At 40.0% G+C, this 6,923-nt stretch overlaps 1 long non-coding RNA gene across 1 annotated transcript in view; it reads right to left on the bottom strand.

Moving 5' to 3' along the window:
* Positions 1 to 1,993: 1,993 nt before the first annotated feature.
* Positions 1,994 to 6,923, bottom strand: part of LOC107674899 (uncharacterized) — a 10,811-nt gene continuing 5,881 nt past the window's right edge. The window contains exon 4 of the long non-coding RNA XR_001632548.1: positions 1,994 to 2,249. This is a non-coding gene — a long non-coding RNA (uncharacterized LOC107674899). The remainder of the gene's footprint in view (positions 2,250 to 6,923) is intronic.

Below are 6,923 nucleotides of genomic sequence, written 5' to 3'. Positions count from 1 at the left end.
TCTTCTTTTTTATTTTTAGTTTTCACACACACACACACACACACACACACACACACACACACACACACACACGACAAAAGTTAGCAGGAACACCTCAAACCAAACACATACCTCAATATATACAGTAAAATATGGGATATTTTAAAATGCTTAACGTGAAAAACGCTTAACGTAGCTTAACGTACCTAAACACCGGCCAGGGAAACCCAAATTTCTGTCAAACCTTACTTGTAATAAACACTAACTACTGTCAAAAGAACGAGCCCTTATTCCACAGATAACGTGAATAATATCACGTTAGGCGTTTTCTCCCAGATAGAAGTCCATTATAAGGAAACAGCTTAACGTGGTTTAACGTACCTTAACAACGACCAGGGAAAACCAAATTTCTGTCAGCATTAACACATGTTAGACTGCACCCCATAAACACAATCAAGCCTAGAAAAAACCCAGTGAACCACCGCTTTAACGTGGCTTAACGTACCTAAACACCGACCAGGGAAACCCACATTTCTGTCAAACCTTACTTGTAATAAACACTAACTACTGTCAAAAGAACTAGCCCTTACTCCACAGATAAAGTGAATAATATCACTTTAAGCATTTTCTCCCCATAGAAGTCCATTATAAGGAAACAGCTTAACGTGGTTTAATGTACCTTAACAACAACCGGGGAAAACCAAATTTCTGACAAATTTTACTTATAATAAACACTTTCTGCTGTCAAAAGAACGAGCTCTTATTCAGCGTATAATGTGAATAATATCACGCTAAGCGTTCTCCCCCACTGGAGTCCATTATAAGGAAACAGCTTAATGTGGACGCATCGACAAACTGAGAAAATTTTTGTTCAGTTTAATTTTGTAATAAGCATTAAAGTAAAGACAGGTACAGGTTTCTCCTGTCTCAGCTCATTATCTCTAATGATCACGTTCTCGCGCAGAGTGCTATATGGTAATGATCTACGCGAGCCATGCGAACAGGGTCAACGCCCCCAAACAATGGGACAACAAAGCGTTTATTGTCAAGTTTATTGATTTGTCTGCGCTTTTGGATCATAACGTTAAGCTGTTTCCTTATAATGGACTTCTATGGGGGAAAACGCTTAATGTGATATTATTCACTTTATACGCTGAATAAGAGCTTGTTATTTTGACAGCAGTAAGTGTTTATTATAAGTAAAATTTGACAGAAATTTGGTTTTCCCCGGTCGTTGTTAAGGTACGTTAAACCACGTTAAGCTGTTTCCTTATAATGGACTTCTATGGGGAGAAAATGCTTAAAGTGATATTATTCACTTTATCTGTGGAGTAAGGGCTAGTTCTTTTGACAGTAGTTAGTGTTTATTACAAGTAAGGTTTGACAGAAATCTGGGTTTCTCTGGTCGTTGTTTACATACGTTAAGCCACGTTAAGCGTTTTAGAATGTCCCTAAAATATGTATAATATACATAATTATATGTATAATATATATATAAATATAACTATATAATATAATAAAACACTTACTTGATGAGAGTGACATCTCCTCCATCCAAAAACATCTCCTCTGCTTCAATGGAACATCGCTCTCTCCGTCAAAAACACCATCACTGTCCGGCTGAGCATATTGTTCAACAACTACTTAGAGCAAAAGGTTTGTTTTTCTCGTTCTCTTTGCCATTTTTCACCTCTAACCATCTTTCACCCATAAACTCTCTCAAAACGCTCTTTACGCACGGACGCACAGACGCACGAGTCACTATAATCCTTGACGCACGGACTTCTGTGCGTAACAGGTTGAACCGTCCCAATAAAGCTGAATATTAATCTTTTCAGAAGTTCATTGGCTATCAGAAACGACAGTCATTTGCAAACTCTGAAGCAATTGGATCGATCTACTGTCCATCAAAGCGAGGGCGGCACCATCCTTCATCCTGGGAGCTCTTTGGCTATCGCTGCCTGTTGACACCTCTTAGATGCAGCTATTGGTTCAAATGACATGTCAATCAAAAGGGCAGAGGTCAGCGGCTATTTTGACATCAATAAATCCATGTTTACATGTGAAAAGAAGCTATACTTCAGAATGCGCCGAAGATTTGATCGCTTCATCGGCTAATTTGAAATGATACTTCTACATTCCGTGGATGTTTATCAACATATAAATGTGTTATGGACTAAATATTTCACTGAAGTGGTTAGTCTGGACCCTTTACAGTGTAACTACACCATTTTTGTTGGAATGTTATGAATTAGTGGACTAACAGGAGGCTTCATAGGTGAGTTCCTTCAGTTTTGTTATTGTTTATTTGGTTGTTGGTGGTCTGACAAAGACACTGATTGTACCTGCTGTGTTGATTGTATCTTAAAATGGTCTTTTTTTTGAGTTGTATGTCACGAAGTTATCCCTCAAAGCATGCAGTGTCCCGCGGGCGGTACTGTCACGAATCCGGTCTATGAACTTCCGTTCATTCACCACCAGAGGTCACCCGCTCACTACATGGACTCTCACACTACACAGACACTATACCCTGGACTACATTTCCCATCATCCATTGCAGTGATTGCACACAGCTGTAACCAATCACACGCTTACCTGAAAGCTATTACACACACTATATAACATCCACCCAGATCCTGCTCAAGTCGCAGAGTATTGTCTGCGGTTATTGCTCTCCAAGTGATAGCACTTTACGGAGCCATTTCCCTGTCTTAGTTTCTAGTTCCTAGTCTCAGTTCCTAGTTTTAGTCCTAGTCTAGTCTAGTCTAGTCTCGTCTTGTGTTTCCTGATTTCCTGGTTTCTGATTCTTGCCCGTGTATCTTGGATTTACCTTTTGCCTTGCTGTTTTGGACTGTCTTTGCCCCTCACCTGGACTATTGCTCACGTTTACAGATTACCTCTCTTGTCAAGCCCTCTGGGTTACGTTCGCTGTCGTCTGACTCAAGCCCGTTTTGGATTGCTCTTCTGTCTTGCCTGTGCCATACCTGTTTGCTGTTGTTTGACCCTGCCTGTGTTTTTTGACCATGTTTATTAATAAAAGCTTGCATATGGATCCGCACGCCTCTCGTCCCGTCGGCTCCATTACAGGTACACTGGAACTTTGAGGCTAGACTAGTACAATTTAAATTGACTCGTCGATGTGTTTGGCCTTTTGTGAAGCTTTAAAAATTATTTGAATAGTTTGTGTCAACAACAATATACCCCCACAAATGTATCTGTGGCCTATTAAAATGTATGTAAGCCTAAGCTACCCTGGTGTGATTATTCTGTGTTGTCTTTAATTTCTTGCTCATTTTGTAGATAGCCATTGTTTCCCACACACCCTCCACACTCCCATCAGTAAGGATCAAGTACCCCTTATCTACACCATATTACAATTTTTTTTTTCCCCCTTATATTTTACAGGTTATTATAACATTAAAATCACAAAGCAACATCAAAATCTTTCCACATACCCCTGGGTGGGAATCAATGATATGTCACTGCATGGACCAAAAAAAAAAAAAACTTTTCTCACATATAATCTCAAAATGTATTCCTTTATGTTCCACAGAAAAAAAGACAGTCATGCAGGTTTAAAACAACATGAGGGTGACAGAATTGTAATTTTTGGGTCCACAAAATATGTTGTCTGTTCTTTAACCATATGTTGCACTGTGGACATAAGTGAAAATCATTTCTAAAAACAACCTTTATGTCATGTTATTTATAATGATATGTGAAAGCATCAAAATTGTAATTATCCATTGTGGTGTATAAATCATATTTAACATTCTCAAATCTTATTCAGAGGTGTCTTTCTCATTTTACAAGTGCACATACATTGATAAACAAAGGCATGTTGCACCATTTCCATCATTTCAGAAGTGAGAGGGACAGAAATGTCAAATTGTTATGGATATATTATTATAATAATTATTTTTCTTACTTTTAATTGGCTAAAAAAAATCAAATACACTGCTGGACAATAACCAATAATTTGAATACTGAATTTCTTTGTTGAGACTCTTGTCTCCATTGACTCCCATATATATGTTTTCACACTATGGAAGTCAATGGGGCCCAGCAACTGTTTGGTTTCCAATTTTGTTCAAAATATTTTCTTTTGTGCTCAACAGAAAAAAGAAACCCATACAGGTTTAGAACAACTTGAGGTTGAGTGAACAATGACAGAATTTTCTTTTTTTGGGTGAACTATGCCTTTAAAGCAGCCTAAAATTGCTGCTGTTGCCATTTGTGTCAATAATGTTAATCAAACATCAGAAAGAAAATCACTCACTGTCCTTGACTGAATTACATTTGTAAAATAAATAAGAATTAATATAAACTGAATAGTGCTGTCAAAATTAGCGCGTTAATGCATACGACTAATTTTTAATTTTTTTTGATTTAACACGTTATAAAAGTAGGCTACTTAAAGCAATTAACGCAGGGGTGGAGTTAGGGTTGTCCACCCCACTCACAACTGCTGTTTCTGTCTTTTTTTTTGACAAGAATTGCATTTATTTAGATGCAGAACGTCTTTACTAGCACATCAAACAGGAGACTTTTTGGATGATTTTAAATAAAAAATATTGTAAACAAGATATGTGATAGTGGTTATTATTATATTATTACTATTAATAAATATATTAATAAAAGAAAAACAATATTAAAAATCATTATCATTCCATAATCCAATGGTTATGCAGTAGGCTTATTCCAGGTGCTTGTGAGAACATTTTAATGTTGGTTGTATTCACAGAACTATGACACAAAAAACATACATGCTATTGAAATTTAAACCAGTAAATAAATTCATTTAAAATAAATACACTCTTCTGTATCAACCTCGTGGTTGTGTGTCTTGTTACTGTTTTTTATAAGAACATTTTTATATTTGTTTTAGTCATAGAACGATAACAGAAATGCTATTGAAATTAAACAATTAAGACAAAGCTGGCAAAGTGTTGTTTTGCAGTTGTTTTGATGAGTTCAAATTTGTAATAAATTAATTTAGAACACACACAGTTTTATATCACAACTTATATAGGTGTGTTTTGTTTCGGTTTAGACAAACATTTTGATGGTGGTTTTAGTCACAGAACTTAGATACAGAAGATAGAACACATACTATTGAAAATGAAACCAATACATAATTTAGTTTAAAATAAATACAATCTTCTATCTCAGCATTAAAGGTTGTGTCTTGTTACAGATTTCTTAAAGAACATTTTCCAGCTGGTTTCACTGTCAAAAGAGATGCAGAAGTCACACTATTGACATTCAAGAATCACTTGTGAAGCCTTCCAAAGAGTCTTCAGTATTACTGCCCCCTAGAGGGCATATCCATTGGATATTCAGCAGATCTGCAGCCTGAAGGAAACATCAGCTTCTTAGTTCAAACACACCTTTGTAAAAAGGTGCAAATGATACTTAATGTATTGTAACGGGGTGAAGAATCACACGACAAGTAATCTCAATCAATACCCCGGAGGCTGGATTTATTGGGGTGATGGGTGCTAGTGAGAAAGGTCCAGGTAGGTGCTGAGGTGCCGTGAGTGCTCTCTTCCTTCTTCCCAGTGCAGAGGGTCTGTGCAGTGCTCCTGTGGGGCTGGTCGGTCACACGCAACCCTGGCCAGTCTCTCCCGATCAGCACGGGGACGGGAAGATCCTTCATGACCCCGACTTCCACCGGCCAGGCGCTGGGAGCAGCCGAAATGGTCACCCTGCGAGCGGGAACTTGTCATGTATCCCCATGGACACAGGTTATGGGGAGGCTCGGAGGAGACGGTCAATCACCACGCGCTCCGCCACCTGTCCAGGCGATGGAGCCCCCTCCAGCAGCCAGTGCTGCGCGAGTCGTGTGAGTTCGGCGGCCTGGGCACGGGCCGGCAGACGGGGCTTATACTCCCACTCGTGGAAGTGCTGGGCGGCACAGATTGGGGATAACCCCAGGCGTGCTAGGATTTCCTTCTTGACCTCCTTATATTGTTCGGCGGAGGCGGCGGGAAGCGCGAAGTATGCACGCTGCGCTTCGCCCGTCAGCAGGGGAGCCAGCACCCGTGCCCAGTCATCCTTATGCCATCCTTCCATGGTGGCCGTCGCTTCGAACATTTGTAAAAAGGCCTCATGAGGGATGATGATGGCCAGGTGCTCCTCGCTTGTTTCCAGGGCGACGCTGATGAAGCTTCGGGACGCTCGTCACAGTATCAATTAATAAGACTAAGTTTGATACTTGCAAGTCTTGTCTGTCTGACAGAGAGTCCTGATGCAATCTGAAGGCTCAAGTTGATCTTTGCTGAAGTTGGTTGATGAAAAAGAACCAGTTTGAGTCAGAGAATCCCAGTGAATGGAAAGTCAAGGCCGAAGCCTGGCACGAACTTAGTGGGTTCTTAGCAGCGTTGGAGCTCACATTTTCATCTTAGAATCTAACCGAACCGCAGACTGGAGGCGGGTCACTGGTGTGAGGCCTTTAAGGTCTGAGAAGATTCACGCCTCTCAAGATGGGCTTGTCCAATGAGAAAGGCTGAAATCCCAAGCGGGTCATTCGCAGACATCCTGGCGCCCAGTCTATTGGGTGAGGGGTCTGTGACGACTTGTTAATCTAATGAATAATTGATTTGTTAAATCAAATGAAAAATGGTGTGTCTGATTGGTCCAGACTCTACACAGTCTCTATAGTCTGATATCTAGGTGTGTCTATGAAACCTATGTTATTTTGCGGGCACCACTTAGACATCCACTTAGGCGTCTGCTATGTATCTCATCACCACGGTAAGTAGGGAGGGGACCAGAGCATGTTACAATGTCTGACATCATACTTGCAAGTTCACACACCTCTTTAATGTTATTTTTAGTGATCTCCGACTGGTCAGGTTTCTCAGCGTGTGTGTCACTGAGTGGGGAGAACCTGTTTGATGTTTTGATCGGAACAGAAGAGCGGCGTTATGACCCCTCACAGT

The sequence above is a fragment of the Sinocyclocheilus anshuiensis genome, unplaced genomic scaffold (genome assembly GCF_001515605.1).
Source record: "Sinocyclocheilus anshuiensis isolate Anshui unplaced genomic scaffold, SAMN03320099.WGS_v1.1 scaffold1250, whole genome shotgun sequence".
In the NCBI taxonomy this organism is placed as follows: Eukaryota; Metazoa; Chordata; class Actinopteri; order Cypriniformes; family Cyprinidae; genus Sinocyclocheilus; species Sinocyclocheilus anshuiensis.
The sequence above is the reverse complement of the archived record's forward strand: the minus strand, read 5'-3'. Positions and strand labels throughout refer to the sequence as shown.